Source organism: Mus caroli, chromosome 5 (assembly GCF_900094665.2).
Source record: "Mus caroli chromosome 5, CAROLI_EIJ_v1.1, whole genome shotgun sequence".
In the NCBI taxonomy this organism is placed as follows: Eukaryota; Metazoa; Chordata; class Mammalia; order Rodentia; family Muridae; genus Mus; species Mus caroli.
The window spans coordinates 117,233,877-117,252,652 of NC_034574.1; the positions used below are offsets into that span (position 1 = coordinate 117,233,877).

General features: G+C 51.6%; 1 protein-coding gene across 6 annotated transcripts in view; it reads right to left on the bottom strand.

The window, feature by feature from the left end:
* The window catches only part of Pitpnm2 (phosphatidylinositol transfer protein membrane associated 2), a 131,103-nt gene extending 112,530 nt beyond the window's left edge, over positions 1-18,573 (bottom strand). For 4 of the 6 annotated variants that reach the window (XM_021163830.2, XM_029477452.1, XM_029477447.1 and 1 more), the window contains exon 1: positions 18,237-18,339. The gene's annotated coding sequence lies outside the window, so the exon portion shown is untranslated. Of the gene's footprint in view, positions 1-16,848; positions 18,122-18,236 lie in introns of those variants that run through there. The other 2 variants (XM_021163835.2, XM_029477448.1) reach the window with 2 other exon arrangements.
* Positions 18,574-18,776: the final 203 nt, after the last annotated feature.

The following is an 18,776-nucleotide window of genomic DNA, read 5'->3' on the forward strand; positions in this document are numbered from 1 at the left end:
GGTAAGTGCTGGGGCGCCTGGCCAGAAAAGGGGCCGAGTCTGAGGGTGGTCATCTAGTCTGAGGGCTTATACCTAGGTCAGGAGAAATACACTGCTTAAGCACACAGCATCCGCTGTGCAAGGATAACTGCTCATGTGCGTGCAGCCACTTATCTACCAACCGAAGCTGGGGACAAAGGGTTCTCAACTCAAGTTCATGTTCTCAGAAACACAGCTTTGGACAGAGGGTCCTGGAAGATATAATTAGCTAAGGTGAAGTCACAGTCAACAGGGAAGTGTGACTTGAATCAAGTATGACTTGATTTAGCCCTTATAAGAAAACAGACACAGGGTTTGGCTTTATACAAGTGGTAGAACACATGTCTGGTATATATGAGGTCCCAGGTTCAACTGCCAATATTGCCACAAATTAAAATATAGAACTAGCTTTTGAGCTGGCAAGATGGCTTAGCAGGTAAAGGGACTTGCACCAAAACGGGATGACCTGAGTTTGATCCCCAGGACAAGAAGAATCAAGGTCCCATAAGTTGTCCTCACCTCCACATGCATGCCATAGGATGTACATGCATGTGCACGCACGCATATACAATCAATCAATCAATCAATCAATCCAGTCTAAAACAACCAAAGCAGAAAAACACAATGGGAGCAATCCAGGTGGTGACAAGACAGTGTAGCCACCGTCAGCGGCAGCTAGGAGGAGGCCTAGGTGGGGCGCCTTCTCCCTGGGCTGGGCAGCTTCAGGAAGGATACAGCTCATCCAGGATTTGGACTTCTGTGGGGAATGAAGAGTTGGAGGCCACCCGACTTTTGGCACTTAGTTATGATGCCCCGAGATGCTCACAGTAGGACACAAGAGAATCTAGCTGCTGTAGTTTGCCCTTCAGGGGCTCTAAGAGACAGAGAGAGTCTGGTTCCATGGGGTGGCCCTTCCCTGCCATGATCAATGGTCCCCTCTCTGCTGCCAATCTTGTCTTCCCTGTACCTGAGGTCCTAATGAGAAAGGAAGACTCACTTGGCTGTGACCCCTCCCAGCTGGGGACTCTCTCCCTTGCTCCTTTAAGCCTCAGGCCAAGCAAAAGTGTGAGAGAACCCAAAGGTTCTGAGGGAGCACGAGAGCCACTAAGGGTCTCCCAGCAGGTCTGCAGCAAGGCTCCCCAGGCTGTCTACATCACCCACATCCAGTGTCCCCGCCAGCATCCTGTGCCCCCCAGCAGTGCTATCTTACACCCACTCTGCAGCTGGGGACCCTGGCAGGGGCCGTGGGCAGCTGGCATCTGCTCTTTGAAAAGGTATTTATCTTTCCACTTGCGGAGAGCAAACGAGTGCCATAAAAGGACATGCCCAATGTCAGGTGCAGAAGCGCTCCACAGAGACAGATGTTGTTCACACGGGCAGGAGGCTGCTAACTGCCAGGACTGCCCTTGCAGAAGATCCTGGGGCCCCCTGTGCAGGAGGTCTCAGGCAGGCCACAGATGTGAACACTGTCCCCACGCCTGCATCAACAGTGAGGCATCACGTAGCCCATGAGCACCGGGGGTTCTAAGAACATCTGCTCCAAGCCCCTGAGCTTCAGGTTTCTGTTTGTTTTCTTTCTCTTACCATTTCATCATTTTGAGTTTACAGTCCAGCAGCCTTTAGTGCAAACATAAGGCTGTGCGGCCACGGCTGCTATTCTAGAACATTTCACCATCCACCAAAACAGTTCCCAGCTTCCCTCCACACTGACCCCTGCTAACTACCAGCCTAACTTCCACCTCTAGTGTAGGGGCTGACAGTGCATGGGTCTTGCATGCTTGTCTTCTTTCACTAAACGGGTCCTTTCAAAGCTCCGCCCCTGTGTAGTGTGCTAGCACTCCATTCCTCCCTAAGGCTGCATGCTCCACCGCACGAAGGGACCATGTTCTGTTTATCTGGCGCTGGAAAGCCTAAGCTATACCTCTGGGTTTTGATCTCCGGTCCTACTGCGGACACTGGAGAAGAGTTGCTGGGGCCTCTGCTCTGGCTTCTCACGGGTGGCCTGTGCAGTGGACCCACTGGTCACGTGGTAATTGTTCTCCACAGCTGCGGCAGCATCCTCCATCCCACCAACTCCTCCACATCCTCTCTGACACTCGCTTTACTTTATTTTTAGAGGTTTCAGATCACAGACAAGCCCAAGGCTCTGAACAGATACAGCCGAGAGGATGTGGCTCCATGGCCCACGGTGGCCAGGTAGCCACATTAGACCAGTAACCACTCAGCACAGGACTACGCTGGTGTAGTCAGGAGGATTCATTCAGGTTCCTGCTTTAGGGCTCCCTGGCTGTGTGACATGGGGCAAATACTTTGACTTCTCTGAGCCTCAGCTACTCCCGCTGTGGGAAAGGAGCTCATATAGAAGTGTCACATCTCCCTCGAGCAAGACTGTGACCGACCCTAGGGTCTTCTCATCAAGTTTGTAGGATGACACATAAGAGGTAGGGTGGGCTGATTCCTCACTCCACCTTTGACAGTTAGCACAAAAGGGGTGAGAAAGTCTCCTCTCCGATTGCTTCTCTGCCTTCAGATAGAGAGGACAAAAGAAAAGAAAAGCAAGGGGGGGGGGGAGTCTAGATGTTCTCCTGAGGACAGCCTTAGACACACACACACACACACACACACCACAGAGCCATGTGACCCTCATCCCTCATCATCAAAAACTCAATTTCCCCAATCATGTCATCAGATCCAAGCAAGTAGGGTAAGATTCGTAACCGTGAAGACAGGAAGGGGTAATGAGGTGAAGCAGCCCCCCAAGATCACAGGGCGCCCCTCAAATGGGGTTCCCACTCTTCTCTATCAATCTAGCCAATACAAGAGATAGCTGTGGGCACTGTCCACACACAGGGCCACACCCAGAGACAGCTCTGCGGCAAGCCACTACTCTATCACTGCACCTGCCTCTGTGGTGTGCCAGTTTCTTCCCTCCCTATCTCTCCCACTCCCTCAGGGGGGTTGGGGAGGAGTGGGGGGGGTGTTCATGCTGACCACGGTCCTGACTGAGAAGCCCCAGGAAGGAAGCAGCTCCCAGCCCTCTCTGCGAGTGGAGGCATGTATCCTTATGGGCCACTAGCTGATATCTCCATAGTGACAGAGTGACACAGGCAGCGGGGGCTAAAAATAGCACCTCTACCTGATGAAAGCCCTGCCTGTCCAGTTCCGGCTGGGCTGCGTGGGACTCTGAAAAGCCTGGGGACCAAGATCTCCACAAGAGAGGCCCTTAGGCCATTAGAAGGGCAACAGCACAGTCAGCTCCTCCTGGGACGAAGCTCAGCCGAGGTCCTGAGCTAATAGGCTCTGTGTGGGTGGCCCCTGGAAGGCCTGCAGTCACCGGCATTCTTGTTCTTGTGCAGGCAAACTCCCCTGCTCAGCAGGCCAGCCCAGCGCAGGGCTCCTCGCAGTGAGGGGGACACCTTGACAATGAGAAGCCCTCTCTCCCCAGCTGTGCTCGGTGACAGGCTTCTCCTCAACAGTCACACAGTGCTCCGGGCAGATCCTGAAGGAAGCCAGCCCAGCAGGCTACTTAGTAGGTTACCCCAGACTTGTCCAACCCCAAAATGGGCACTCAAAGTGGTAAGGTGCCCTAAACAGTAGGTCAGTGCAGAGCTCAGAGCAGGGCAGCCAGCATTTGAGACCAGGAGGCTGGGGACCTTGGGGACATTGCCTTCCCCTGAGCCTAAGCATTCTCTCCTCTACAGTAGGCCGGCTTCAAAGGCAACTGTGTGGCAACGTGAGGACATGGCATGGTGCACACAAATGGCACAAAAAGCACACGGTGCCACGCCTGGCAGGACTGAGAGAGGGTGTGTTATGATACTGGGTTAGCCTGGAGACCCCTGTCTACTGGACGCTGCCAGGTCAGCCAGAGCATGGCACACAGACACCAAGCTTAGCCTGCTCCAGAACAGCCCAAAGGTGAAAGAGAGAGAGGTGTCTTGGACAGAACCTTTGCCAGTGGCCAATCAACAGCTTCGTGTGTCACTAAACACCAAACAAGGGGTGGGTACAAGGCTCAGCGCTACCTTTGCCTCACAAGGCCGTGCCCTCCACCATCCTCCTGAGGGCAGGGAAAGGGGTTTTGGGTTTTTGTTTTTTTGTTTTTTTTCAATGTTCATAGTCAGGAAATACTACTTTTCATATGTCTTCTAAAACTGATTGATTATTTAAAGCCATTTTATTTAGTTAGTTTTAATTTTATTTTTTATATATGGGCGTTTTGCCTAAATGTATGTCTGTACCCCCTGTACATACATGGTGCCCTCAGAGCTAGAAGGGGGCACCAAATCTCCTGAGACTAGAGGTGCAGATGGTTATGAGTCACCTTGTGGGTGCTGGGAATGGAACCTGAGTCCTCCAGAAGAGTAACCCGTGCTCTTAATTGCGGCATCTCCCTAAGTCCTATTTAAAGCCTTTCAAGGGTGATTGAGAAACACTCTCAGAGACTACTTCACATGGGCTCTGTCCCAGATTTTCACACGTTACAGACTTCAGTTCCATGTCATCAAAGCTTTCTGCTTGTTATAAACAGCCCCCTATACTCCCACCCCACCCCCACTGGCACCCACCGTTCGTTCACTCTGGTTCTCTGAGCCTGGCCTCTCGGTACATTTGCCTCGGTGGGATCCTGCAGTACTTTCTTATGACTCACTTGCTTCAATTAGCATAATGACCTCAAGTTAATCTGCATGGTCCTATATCACATATCCATCTTGAGGCTACACGCTTTATCTACTGACAGACCGTAGAACTATCTGACTTTTAAATTGTCCCTGTAAATTTACCATGACTGTATATTACTTTGAATTTTTTTTTTAATGATTTAATTGTGTGTCTATCTAGGGGTTGCGTATGTGTAGATAAGTGTAGCTGCCCAGAGAGGCCAGAGGTGGCTGATCCTCCTGGATCAGGAATATAGCAGGAGAGACCACTGTGGGCACTAAGAATTGAATGAGTCTTCTGCAAGAGCAGGGAGTGTTCTTAACCACCACGCTCTCTCTCCAGCCCTGGGAGTTTTTTTTAAACTAGTAAATAAATAAAATTTTAACCTAGGACCAAAGGAAGCGACCACTTGCTCCTCCCTCTTGGATGCCTCCTCCCTCAGGCTCAACCTGCCACTCCATCTGTGTGACCTTGGACAGAGCTGCCCTCTTGTATGTAATCTGCCACATGGATTCCTAACCTGACTATGTTGTGGTAAATCTACAAACAGCCTGAAAATTCTCCAGGAGAGCACGGTAAGTACAACCAGCCAGTCTGAGTTAATCATTAGGGCTCTGTAACCACGAATGGGAAACACAACTGGCCGACTGGCCACTGGTAATGGACTTCCCAGGATGCTTGTTCCTCCAGCACAAGGACGGTTAATTAGGGCAATGAAAGCAAGGGTGACTCTGTAAATTCCAGACTGACTTCCTGCTCCTACTCAGCTCCCTCAGGCAAGTGATGTCATGTCATTCTCTTGGCTACCTTTCCTGAGCACCAAAGGACAATGACCCAGGGAACATGTGTCACCTGTGTTCCTTACCATTACCTGCTGGGAATCAGTAGAAACTCAGGCCACTGAGAGCCAAGACACCTGCCTCCTTCTGCACCTTGCTCCGGGTCCTTAGCATGCATGGGAAGGAGCCTCCATAGGTCCATGTCATAAGTGAGACCCTCAGAATGTTCTGATGGTGAGAGTGAGACCCACCAACCTTCACACCTGTGACATAAAAACCTGTATACGCCCTATCAGGGTGACAGTGCACACACAAGCTACCCTCATAGACCTTCTCCTGTCCAGTATCCCTAGAGGGGGAGACAGAAGCCAAGACAAGGGAGGTGTGATTATCAAAGGCCACCCACCTCCAGCTCTTGGCTTCTTGGCCAAGTATGATAGTCTCCTTGTGGTTGTTGTTTTGGGGTTTGTTTGTTTTTCAAGACAGAGGGGCTTTGTTTGTTTTTCAAGATCGAATTTCTCTGTGTAGCCCTGGCTGTCCTGAACTTTCTCTGCAAATCAAGCTGGTGTTGAACTCATTAATCTGCTTGCCTCTGGCTCTTGAGTGCTGGGATTAAAGGGGTGCACCACTACCTGGCTCATTTTCCAACTAGAAGTAAACCAAGGCCAAAAATCTCACTGACCCAGAAACTTCCAAACAAAATGTGGCCTGTCTATCCAATGTTGTTCACCCCTAAAAAGATAGGCAATTCTGGTATATACATACTATAAGTGACCCCTGAGGCCATAACACCAAGTGAAAGGTTAGAGTCTCAAAATGAGGCATGATGCCACCAATGTGACATCCCTAATAGTATTATATCCATAAACGCAGGGGACAGACTAGTTACCAGGTTCTGGGAAGGAGGGAGAGGAACTGTTTAATGGGGACAGAGTCTCAGCACAGGAAGATGCTGCAGATGAATAGCAGGGATGGCTGCACAGCCACCTGAGTGTTCTTATGGCTGTTACACCCTACACTTAGAACGACCAGAGTGATGGATTTTATATTGAGCGTATTCTGTCACAGGAAAAAAGGACATATGTACAACCTGGTGGCGCTGAAGATATGATGCTGAGTGACAAAGAAGCCAACCACAAAAGGTCACACATCATGTGCTTCTATTTACAGAACATGTCCAGAGTAGGTGACTATGGAAACAAAAAGCCCATTCAAGTTTGCCAGGGGGCTGGAGGAGAATGGGGGTTGTCAGTGGGTATGGGGTTCCCCTTTTAGGGGGTAGAGTGTTCTGGAATGAGAAAGAGGATTGATGTAGTACTAAATGTCGCCAGTTGTAGACTTCCAAAGTGTCTCCCCCTCTGAATGCCGCCATGCTTCATCACATGACCTTCCCTGGAGGAATGGAAAGAGAAGAGGCATCTATTCTGCCCACACAGAGAGGGTGCCAATGGAAGGATTCCACACAACCCAGCCTGGTGTCCTAAAGCAATCACTGGGGTTATTCACAAGATCGTGGATGATTCAAAGGCAGCTCCACCAGTGAGAAGCCCACTGGGCACCAATACCACTGAAGAGTCAACTACACCTGCTGCATGGACAACTCACCAAAAGATGTGCCACTGAAGGCAGTCTCACTGTGCAGTGAACAGCAGCAACCCTACCCAAGAGCACTACCTCCTGAGTTAGCCTTCCGATGGGGAGGGAGCAGTGAGGAGCCCTGAAGGCTGTGAGCAGCAGCAGCAGCAGCAGCAGCACACCATGGGTCTGCCCACTCCCAGGGGATGTGAATAGATACAATCTCAGAAAGACCTGGTGTCAGAAGCAGAGCAGTGATCACGTTCAATATGAGTCTGAAGCTTCATAGCACACTGAGTTACAAGGAGGACACCCTCGCACTGCCACACTTCTTCTGTGTGGAAGGTTCCCCTACTGCCTCTCTTCCATTTTCTTCCCAGCCCCTCTCTTGAGCTTCACATGCCTCTGCCTTGCGTTGCAGCCCACTCCAGCTTCTCTGGGTCCAAAGGCTGGGACCCTGGATTTTTAAGTGCTCTGTTGAGGTCCAGGGGGAAAAAAAGAAACAGGCAATCTACAATCTGGGAGAACAGGTGGGCCTAGTCCCTAAGGCTCTGCTTCAAGTTCTGAACCAGCCCAGATACTCAGAATAATATACCAGCAGCCTGTCCTATCCAACTGGACATTTGGACCCCAGGAGCTAAACCGTGAGGCCAGCAAGGCAAGTGTGACTTGGAATGGTCAGGGAAGCCTCTACACCCTAAGCAGGTTCTGCTGCTCCAAACGCACTGCCTGGGCATGCAGGGAAACACCCAACTCCTGCCTAAGGGGCCTGTCCCAGTCTGCTTTCTATCGCTGTGATAAATAGCACAACCAAAAGCAACTTAGGGAGTGCGGTGGTATGAATAAGCATGACCCCCCACCATGGGCTTGCTCGTATCTGAAAGTTTAGCCACCAGGAAACAGCACTGTGTGAAAGGGTTAGAAGGACTGGAGGAAGTGTGTCTCTGGGAGTGGGCTTCTGTGGATCAGGACGCAGCTCGTGGCCTCTGCTCCAGCCCTTCCCCACATGCTGCCATGCTCTTTGCCATGATGGTAGTGGACTAAAGCTCTGAAACTGTAACCTAGCCCCCAACTAGAAGCTTTCTCTTACAATGGCTGCCTTGGTCTACTGCTCTTCACAGCAACAGACCCCCGGCCATGTCAGGGAGGAAAGGGTTATCTCCACTTACGGCTTCCATTGTGAAGGAAATGCAGGCCAGAAACTCAAGCAGGAACCTGGAGGCAGGCACTGAAGCAAAGGCCATGGAAGAATGCAACTCACTGGTGTGCTCCTTCTGGCTTCCTCTGCTAGCTTTCCTATCTACCCAGAACCATCTGCCCAGGAATGGCACTGCTCATGGGGAACTGGCCTTTTCAAACCAGTCAAGGAAATGCCTCCTCCAAGACTTGACGGAGGCCAGTCTGACGGAGGTCATTCCTCCATTTAGATTCTCTCTTCTCAAATGACTCTAGTTTGTGTCGCGTTGATAAAAAGCTAAACAGACAAGGCTCGAGTCTACAGTTCCTCATCACCTGTTTCAGCAGCCACAGACCCTTGAGTGCCTCTGCTCAGTAGCCTCTAAGAAGCCAGGTCTAGCTTCCTCCTCTCCTAACCGGCTTCCCACAACATCTTCACAACACCTTGGGTCCTGTGCTTTCTCTAAGGAGGAAGAAACCAAGACGACTAGACAAGCACAGGAGAATGACGGGGTTGAGGACCCTGGCTCCAGAGGTCTACACACCCCACCTGAGTCAGCCCCATGGCACTCAGAACCTTTATAAAGTCCCACCTTACCTCCTGCAGAAAGGAGGCCACATACCAGAATCCCTTGTCCTACTGTGTCTTCTCTTTAGGGTAGGAAAAAACCACTTACTCCCAATTAACTCATCTCCCAGGACCTCTAGACCCACACCTCTAGACCAGGACCTCTGACCTCCAGCAATGTAAGCCTAGAGAACTAAACAACAGGATCAGGACTGGCCTCCAAACTCCATAAACAGAGAGGATCCTAGTGCATGCGATCCTATCTCAGGGAATCTGCTGTCAGGCTCCAAAGTCCTCTGGCTTTTTGGAAAGCAAAAAATTCAGACCAAACAGAAAAGGAATTCTATTTCCCTCTTAGAGGGAAAAAAAAAAAAAAAAGCACGAAAAGAAGCAAGACACACAAACTCAAACTTCGAAGTTCTTTGTACTGTTTAAGTCACAACCAGATACGAAAACACTGGCAGATTAAAAGCAATGACAGCATAACCCACGGTTTGGTCACTTACAGCAGTGTGACGCAACACAAATAGGTACATGAGGAATGGGGACCTCCTTATGCCTGGAGTCTGAGCCAGCGGCTAACACACTGAGGGCTGGGATTGAAATCGTAAAACAGCATGGGCAAAGCATGACTGAGTACCCACCGGTGACCTCAGTGCCCTCAGTGACCACAGGTCTTGGGGCAGTTTCGAATCATGCCAAGGCATCACATAAAGGTAGAGAATCAGCGAGTGGTTCCTTACCACTGCTCCCCAGAGAGGCCCAAGATACCAAATCAGCACCAAGCCACTCTCCCAGGCACTCCAGCTACAGCCCCTCACCGTGTGTGCGACAGGGGAGGGGGCAGATCTGGGTTCCTTTGTGGTTGGGTTCCCAGGAAAGAGAAGAGCAGCAGCCTCCTAGAGGAATCTCCACAGTAGGAAATCTGGAGCCCTGAGTAACCTGGCGGGTTATGGTCCAGCTGCTACCTGCATGAACTCAAGTAGCAGTCACACCACGCCAGACCAGCAGCACAGCCTCTGGCGAATGGGGCATCTCAGATTTTATGAGCTGACCTGGAGTTCAGCCCTTGAGTGCTAATCCCACCCCACTGTCCTGTGCCCAGCCCTATAATCCCAGGGCTTCTAGGACAGGGGATGCCACTGCTCCCTGTGGAAAGGTCAAACTCTTGTATTTTCCCAGTCCTCCTTTGGGGCTCTCCTATTTATTTGACTCTAAATTCCTCCCCTCCCCTGGCCTCCCACTGGAAAGTCAGAACATTCTTCAGGAAAGGGCTGGGTCGGGTAGGAATAACCAACGTGAAATGAAAAAAAGCTAGTGAAGTCAAGAAACGTGACTCTCCGCTACCCAAGGAATGCAGGACGAGCAGCAGCGGTCAGCGGTCACTGCCGTGAACTCACGACGCTTCTGTGTGTCACCCACCGCTGGGAACTGACATCAATCTGGCGCTCTCAGACGCTATATCGGCTGCTCTGCTCGCTAATGGCAGGAATCTGTGACACACATCCCTTGCCACCCCCAGCAGCCAGTGCTCAGGCTCTGTGGCGCCTGAGTGTAAATTAGCAAACTCCTCACTACCTTAATACAGATCGTGCTCTGGGCCAATTAAAAAAGCTACTTCAGGACTATGCTTTGTTGTATTGGAAAATGTCAAGCACGGGGGAACATGCAGTCTTAGGTGACGCATGTCCAATTGATGGCTGAGCAAGGGAGAGTGCTTTCGGAACTCTAGAGGCTTTTGTTATTAATGGTGTTTTAGTGTTGGGTTCTTAAACACATCAAACAAATTTCCTTAGACTGGTAGTTACTGACTGCCACAGGGGAAGACTGCGGGCCTCCCACCTCCCAGATGGTCCAACCACAATAAACGTTGGGCCTGTCAGATGCACAACACTGACGAACTAATTGAAATATGCTGCAGAGAGCAAACCCCAAATAAACGTGAAATCACTGCCTCCCTGTGCTATAGCCCACCGCGTGTCTGGCCAGCCCTGCTGATTGGAGTGCCCCCCTCTCCACACCGCCAAGCCTCGCTGATGTGCGCTTTTCAAAAGACTTAAATGCTTTTTTTCAGTGTGATTACCCAAGTGAGAAAAAGTCTAATTGCAAAAAACGTTTGCTTTTTCTTCCCCATTGAAAAGAAAAAAGAAAATCCAAGAGTCAGTTCTTACAAAGTGGCAAGAAAAGCAATTATGGCCTTGGGCAGAGGAAGGGAAGTGTGTGCTGTCCTCAGGAGAGATAGATAAGCAGGGCCTGACCACGGGCAGCCCCACCCCTGGGCCAAGGGGAACTGCGGCTCCTGAAGGACACAAGAATGTCCACCCAGTCCTACTCAGTACCCACTTCTGACAGGACTCTCATGTTCCCTTAAGTCCTCCTCAGAGGACCAGGAGTTATAGGACCTGATGCCCAATCCTAGGAGGAAAACACTAGGAAAGAGGAACAGCCTGGGTAGACCCAGGCAAGAAAGGTCCTTGTCGGGAGCCACTCTCAAAGCAAGCCCTGGGGATTAAGAGCAGGAGTGATCTGGAGACCCATGAACTTTGAATAGGAGTCCAGAGCATCTTTGGGAAGATTCAGTTGTGAGCCTGAGTTTCAGAAACTCAAGCTTGGCCTGAACACCTCCTTGGGAAAACCACTCCTTTAGGAGGTGAAAGCCCGCCCGCCCTCGACAACTTGTAACAAGGGTCAGTTCTGTCACAGGCGGGGGCTGGGCTGCTGTTATCTCATGTGTGAGTACCTGGTCCCTCTCTGCTTTTGGAGAAGGGAAATAGGCCCTGTCCAACAGAAAGTGGGACTTTCTGGAAGAAGGAAAGAAAAGGGCAGATAGGCCTCCTTTTTTCAGCATCTATGATAACAAGCACACATGAGAATCTGCCACCAGCCAGGTCCTGAACTCCTAACCTTCATTCACCAAGCACAGGCTATGTAGCAGCAAGATCCCTGAGGTGGACAGATTTCCAGGATGTCGGGGCCACCATTATTGGGAGACTGCATACTTGTAAATGCATTTAGTCACTAAGACCTACTTCTCGGGCTGGAGAGATGTCTCAGAAGACTTGGGTTAGACTCTCAACAGCTACGTCCTGATGTGGAAACTTGAGGGTGCTTTGGAAGGTTGGTTGGGTGGTGTTTTGCTGGGGCAATCACTGGAAGGAACGTTTCATTCAAGTGGACATAGGTGTGAAAGGCTCAGGCTGACTCCTGACAGAACGTTTCCCTGAAGCAGACACAGCAGAGAGGACGTTCTGCTAAAACACAGGAAAGGAGACGTGGTGAAGGACTCTCTGCTAACGACAGGCATATGTAGGTCTGCTTTACATGGATACTTGAGCTGCATTTGTCGGAACTCCAAAGAGAGAAAAGCACACCAAGAAACTTCTGGTGGTGTGCTGCAGTTTGTTGCCGCTTCCAAGGCCCCGTGCTGACAAGGCCCATGCTGAGACAAGACACATGCCGAGGCAAGAGCCATACTGAAATAAGACACGTGGAGGACATGAGATGGTTGGAGGGTACAACTAGGACTCCACGGAGTGACAGAGACTGAGCTTGGCTTACTGGGACAGTTAATTGTGCAAGGCTTGTGGGTCTCTCATCTTCACTGATCTTTGCTTCCCTGAGAGAGACACAGTCAAGAACTTCTCCTGGTGTTCCTGTCAGTCACTCCTACTGGCTCCAGACGAGACTGAGGCCTGGCTGTCCTACTAGGTCCTGTCACCGCTGTTGCTATCCCGACTCTACTGAGCTGGACTGCTTGTGTACCCTCAAGGTGGATGGAGCTGCTGCTGCCTGCTAACCTGTGAACTAAACTGCCAATTTCCAGACAACACAAATGGGAGTTGCTCCAAAGAACCTTTCTAAACAGGCCCACTTCCCCTGTATCTTTCTTTTCCACTACCTCTGGTGGGTGGTTGGTTACAAGGGAGGTTAAAGCATTTTAAAAACCATCATTAAAAATAAGATTTAAAAGAATTAAAGTTACAGTGTCCCGTTGGCTCAAAACTACCTGCAACTCTGCTCTCAATGCCCTCTTTTGGCCTCCTCGGGCACAGGACACATGTGGCCATACAGACGGACACACACAAACATAAGTAAAAATAGCTTGGTTTGTGTTTGTTTTTTGTTTTTTAAAGAGAAAGATCTATTTGTAACTCCTAATCAAGGCTCCAAATGTCTTCAAGGTCATTTACAAACTTCTACAGATGGCGAACATGGCCTGCCTGATATTCGGGTTTCCCACTGAGGAGCAAGGTGATAGTCCACCGTCTGTCTCTGCTCTCATACTGTAAATGAGTGCCCTTCTATGATTGGTTCAGCGCCACATTGTTTTGCATGTCTGTGAGTTCTGTTGATCTTGTTGTTCAGAATGTCTCCAGCACGGGGCTGAAGCACTTGCCTGGAGACCCTGAGCACGGGTTATGACGTGCAAAGAAAATGCGTATCAGATGAGCTCCCTGGTTCAGGCCTGAGCCACAGTGAGGTGAATGTCAGTGAACCAGCGATACATCCTAAGCCAGATGTCTTCTAATAGAAATACACATTAAATAAGTTGATGTGCCCAGTGATTGATGAAAAGATCTATGAACAGATGCTGCCAGGAACCTAACCCTTTACTCTCCTAAGCAAAGGTTCAACGTCCGCCAGTTTAGGGTCCAGTGTGACTTTGGACAACAAAGGTACTTTGACTAGGACATCTCAACTGTCCAGGTAACCACGATGCACGATGGATTCTCCTCTTACAGCAGTGGTCCCTCTACCGGGCCAGTTGTTTCCATGCCTGCAGATGGTCCAAACATCCAACAGGGGGTGGGGGAGCAGTGAGAGCTTCAGCCCGGAGTTCAGAATCCACCTCTGGGTCTCCCCTGCTGTACTGTACCCATGATTCCCTGTTCTCTCTCCACAATACAGAGACGGGGTGGCAGAGGGCGGTGACTCCGGAAGAAAGCTGTGTGGAACAGGCAGGACTTCAGGAAGGAGCTGGCGCTGTGGCACTTCTTCGTCAACGTTGTCATTTCCCAAGGTTGTAGCTTGGGGTTTTGATTGTTACCGGATCCCTGCCTGCTACTGTTGGTTAACTTCCATTCTGTCCTCTGGCAAGGGCAACTGTGGCTATGAGTAATTTCAGCAGACGTCAGCCATGAGCCTCTTCACAGCTCTGTGTCCACACCATAAAGGTTTAGCTGAGGTCTATCCCAGTGTTTGCTGGGCTGGGCCTAAGGAAGTCAGTACCTTCTACTCATTAGCAGACGAAGTGTGGCCACCAGCAGACTCAAAGGCCTGAAGACGACTCACTGTCAAACAGGAACCAGGCTGATAGTGTGGTCCTGGGACATCCCTTCCTCTCATTCCTAACAGCAGCCCCCAGCCCACCTCCTGCATCATCAGAGGAGGTTTCCACCAGCTTCCCCCATCAGGTTTCAGAGCAGTTTCCCACTCCTTGGCCCAGAAACCCTGCTCTGATAGAGTCATGGGAACGTCCCTAGAGTTTAAACAAAGCCCTATATATGTCTTTATCATTGTATGGCTGCTCAAAGTCCCACCTAACCACCATTCCCTCCATTGCCTGGCCCACCCCATACATTTCCTACTAGAATGGAATGCATCCTTTAAACTATAAGCCAAAAAAAATCTTTCGTCTCTTAAGAAACAATTCTCCGAATATAGCCCTCCTGGGAAGCCACCCCTTGGGGGGTGGGGGGGGACTTTCTTCAAACCACACTACGAGTCCGCGTAAGCATCAAGTGAGATGCTATTCACCATATCCAATTCACATCTGTCCACTGTTGTGGAGAAATTTATTGTGATGACTCACATATTATATACAGATCATGTAGGTGCAATGGCACATACCTTTAACCCTCGCGTTTGGTTGGCTGGGGCAAGAGGATCTGAGTTTAATCCCCGGAGCCCATATAAAAAGCCAAGCATGGTGACGCATGCTTGTAATGCCACCACTGGGGAGGCAGAGACAGTGGGAATCTCCAGGGCTCACCAGGCCAGCCAGGCCAGCCTACTCTGCAAGTCTCTAGCCAATAAGACACCTTATCTCAAAATACTTCTCGGGTAGAAAGCACCTGAGAAGTGACAACTGAGATCCTCTGATCTCCACGTGCAACGCACGCGCGCGCGAGCACACACACACCCATCCATCCATCCATATGCCCACATCAACACATACATGAAATCTGTTTATAAGACTATAAACAGATTAACACACAGAGACAGACAGACAGACAGACAGACAGACAGACAGACAGGCAGTAAAGTAGAACTAAGTATGCAGACTCTAAGGTATAATTGCCATGGGGATAGTGTGCTATTGCATGCTGAGTGTTTCATGAGGAAAATGATAATCAGTAGCAAAACCAAAACCAAAGCCAGCGTGGTTAAGGCAGAAAGAAGTGGTATAGATCCTAGCAGAGTCTCATCAAATCAGCTGATCCTTCTCTCTCTCAGCTTCTTTCTCTGGAAAAATGGGAGGTTCAGGGACAATAGCAGGTACTGTGTGCATGTGTGCATGTGTGCATGTGTGAGCCATTACACACTGGAGCTCAGAGGACATAAACAGTCACCGCCTTACCCATTCTCCTCCTTGGCGTCACAGGAAAAGCAGCCTAGTTTCCCAGGGAAGACAAAGTGTGCCTGTCCCTAAACTCTAAAGAAAAAAAAAAAAACCACCAGGACTGGAGAGATGGCTCATCAAGTGAGGTACTGGCTTCTCTTCCAGAGGACCCAGCTTGAATTCCCAGCACCCACAAAGTAGCTCCCAACCCTCTGAAACACCAGTTCTGGCCTCTGTGGGCACCAGGCACGCATATGGTGTACGGATATGCCTGCAGGCAAAACACCCATACATGCAAAGCAATTTAAATAAACCTTTAAAAAGAGAACCACAAACATTATTTTCCATATGGAACATTGTAAGAAGCTGTCAACAAATGGGTTGACCTCAGACGAGGTTTTAGAACAAATCAGATCAGAATCTGTCCTGGCTCTATTTGAAAATATCCCTGGATATCCAATAAAGGCTTAATAAGTATCAATAACATGACCTGAAAGTTACTATTAAGTAATGTGGGGGTTACTGCGTGCAAAGGATTGATTGATCTCTCCTGAGCAGAGCTGAGATCTGAGCTGCGGCTACCTGATGGCTTCCTTGGGGTGGTCTTCCTGGTCATCAACGTCACCCTCTCCTGCCGGTGGCAAATGGCACTGCCCGCGAGCCTATCCTTGCCCTCCCTTGCAGAAGCACATAGTTCCTGGGCTCTTCCCAAAGCAGCAAGACAGCGATCTTGAAGCAGCAGGTGCTCTCTCTGCTAATCTCTACAAATAACTGCACATACTTCATTACTGGCTCTTCTTAAAGATGAAGCTGGGAAGCCTCAGCGGCATGGGCTGTTTAGGAAATCTGCCTGGTAGTAAGAGAGCCCTCTGGATAGAGAAGAAGGCAGCCTGAGAGAGAAGGGACTGCGCGAATATGAAATATAACAAAGGAGGGCTCTTGGTTATCTCTCACGCTGTCTAGACAATTTTCCCTAAGTGCCTGTTGGGTGTGAAGCACCGGGGGACAGAGGAATAGGATTTAGCCCCGACCATCTGCGAAGTGACGGTCTTAGCAGAGGCCTGTGGAAACAGAAGCCTTCTTTCACCTGGGAACTCCAGATTAGGCCAGCTCAAAGATTAACCTCCTCCAGTCAAGGCCGGGGAAGACAAGACTGGCTCAGTCTCCTGCAGGGAAGAGGGGAAAAGGCACAAGGAGACTTGGCTCAAGGGAACCTGGAGGGCTGGAACTCAGGAGTGTGACCAGTGACACATCGGAAGGGAGACGGCGAGAATAAACAGAGATAAACATGGAATTTTAGATTCTATAAGAAACAACCAAGACCAAGAAAAGCCACTCAACTCTCTAACTCACACAGCAAGTTTAGCGAAAGGCAAGCACAGCACCCAGCCCCCCTGGATACCTCAACTCCCATTCTCTACCCTGAACCTCTCAAGTATTCCCAGGAAGGGAAGAGAAGGGAAAGCTAGCTGCCCATGCAACATTTACCACCTAGAGAATCGACCTACCGCCAGGCCTTGGTCATCTCCACAGCAGGGAATGTGCTGTCCCAGTCATTTGGCAAAGTCACTCCCTCCGAGAGCAGCCCTTCCAAGTCATTGTGTTTCTCTGCAGTGGGAGTGGTCTGTGCACCTATTACAAACCCAGAACGCGGTTTCTTCACAAGAGAAAAGAATTTGACCACAGCAGTCCAGGAACCAAAGCTCAGGGGGGCAAGTGTCAGGAGAAACTCTGCTCCTGGGGATGCGGGCTGCACACAGTGGGGCTGACCACAGTGGGAGCCCCTACGCGAATCAAACTCCACCTAGGAGCATACAAGCCACCCCAAGGAGTTAAGCTAGGCACAAAAGTATCGAGAAGGCAGAGATAAGAGTCACACTGATAAAAAGGCTGTAGGGAGTTCAAAGCAGAGATGGGAGCCCAGGGCTGGGTGGTGGCGACCATACATTTACTTCTTGAGGGAGAGGCTACCCTATCTGTTGGGGTGATTCTCAGATGGGGCAGAGGTGAAAACTGGTATGCTCAGTTATGGTCTCTTGAAGAATCCAGTTTGGGGAGGCAGGTAGGCCTAAGAGTTTCAGAGATATAGAGGAGAATAAAGGGAGGAATCCCGGGATTTCAAGGCGGATGCAATAAGGCTACTTTAAAGGGGCATAAAGCTAGAGGCCTGGCCTTCAAATGGCATTTGTACAGAATTTTTACTTGGGATGAGCATTTAGGATGAGGGAGATGGTAGCTGTATACACCGGGGGAAGGGAGCATTTAAGTTTCCCTCTGGCTAGCCCCCCTTTCGGTCTTTTCCATGATAGGAAGGAATGTGGGGTCGGTGGGAAAGGAAGTCGCCGCCCTGCGCTGACATTAAGAGTCTAGGATCTCTCAGGACCTCTGGAAAGGGAGCTTTGGGATGGAAAGGGGCCACACCCCATCCTTAGGCCCCAATGCCCACCCAGTGTGGCAAGACTGCAGGGATGTCCTGCTGTATGGATGCAGGAGAAACCCTGAGCACGGCTCAGCCCGGCACTTCCTGCCAGCTCCAGAGAGTGGGGGGTCTCCTGGGACAAGCCTTGCCCTGCCAACACACCTGCCCCTTGACCCGCTGTGACACTTGTCCTTTGGGGGAGGGGAGGCGGGGAGGAGGAGGTCCCCCACAGCCAAGCAATCGAGGACTCAGCATTAACAGTCTGAACGGGGAGGGGACGGTCACTAAACGACACCCGGGGCCGGGATCCCACGCCTCACGCGCTTCTCCCAAGCGGCGTCTCGAGGGCCCGACAAGCGGGACAGCAGGCCGCGCGCGCGCACGGTTGCCCGGCACTGCGGGCTCCCCCGGCCCCGGAAGGGCTGCCGCCCTCCCGCCCGTCCTCCCGCGCGTCCTCCCGCCCGCTCGCTCACTCACCCGCTCGGCGGGCCGCGCTCCGAGCTCCTCGGCTGTCGCCTCACGCCGCGTCCCGGGCAGCGCGGGCCCCACGGCCCCGGCCGGGCCGGCTGCACCCCGTGGCCCCGCGCGCCCCCGCCGCCAGCTGGCCCCGCGCGAGCGTCCGGACGGCGGCGGGCATGCTCCGGGACGGCGGCGGTGGCGGCGGCGCACGTGCTGGCGCGCGACTCGGGCCGCCGGCCGCGGTGGCCGCGGTGGCCTTCGGTGAGCGCGGGCTTGACGGGGGGACGCGGGCCGGGCCGGGCCGGCTGGAGCGCTCTGAGCCGCGGCGCCACCGCCGTGCCCCCCACGCGCCTCAGCGGCCGCTGCCTCCCGCGCGCGCCGGTCCGGCTCGCATTCCCTCAGTGGCGGCGGCGGCAGCGGCGGGCGGCGCCTCTTCAGGCCGCGCGGGGGAGCGGCGGGGGCGCGTCGTGGAGGAGCCGGGCCGCCCGCCGCCGCCTGCGCCGGAAGAGCCGCTCCGATTCTGGCCCCGCACTGCCGAGCCCGCGCGCGGGAGGAGGG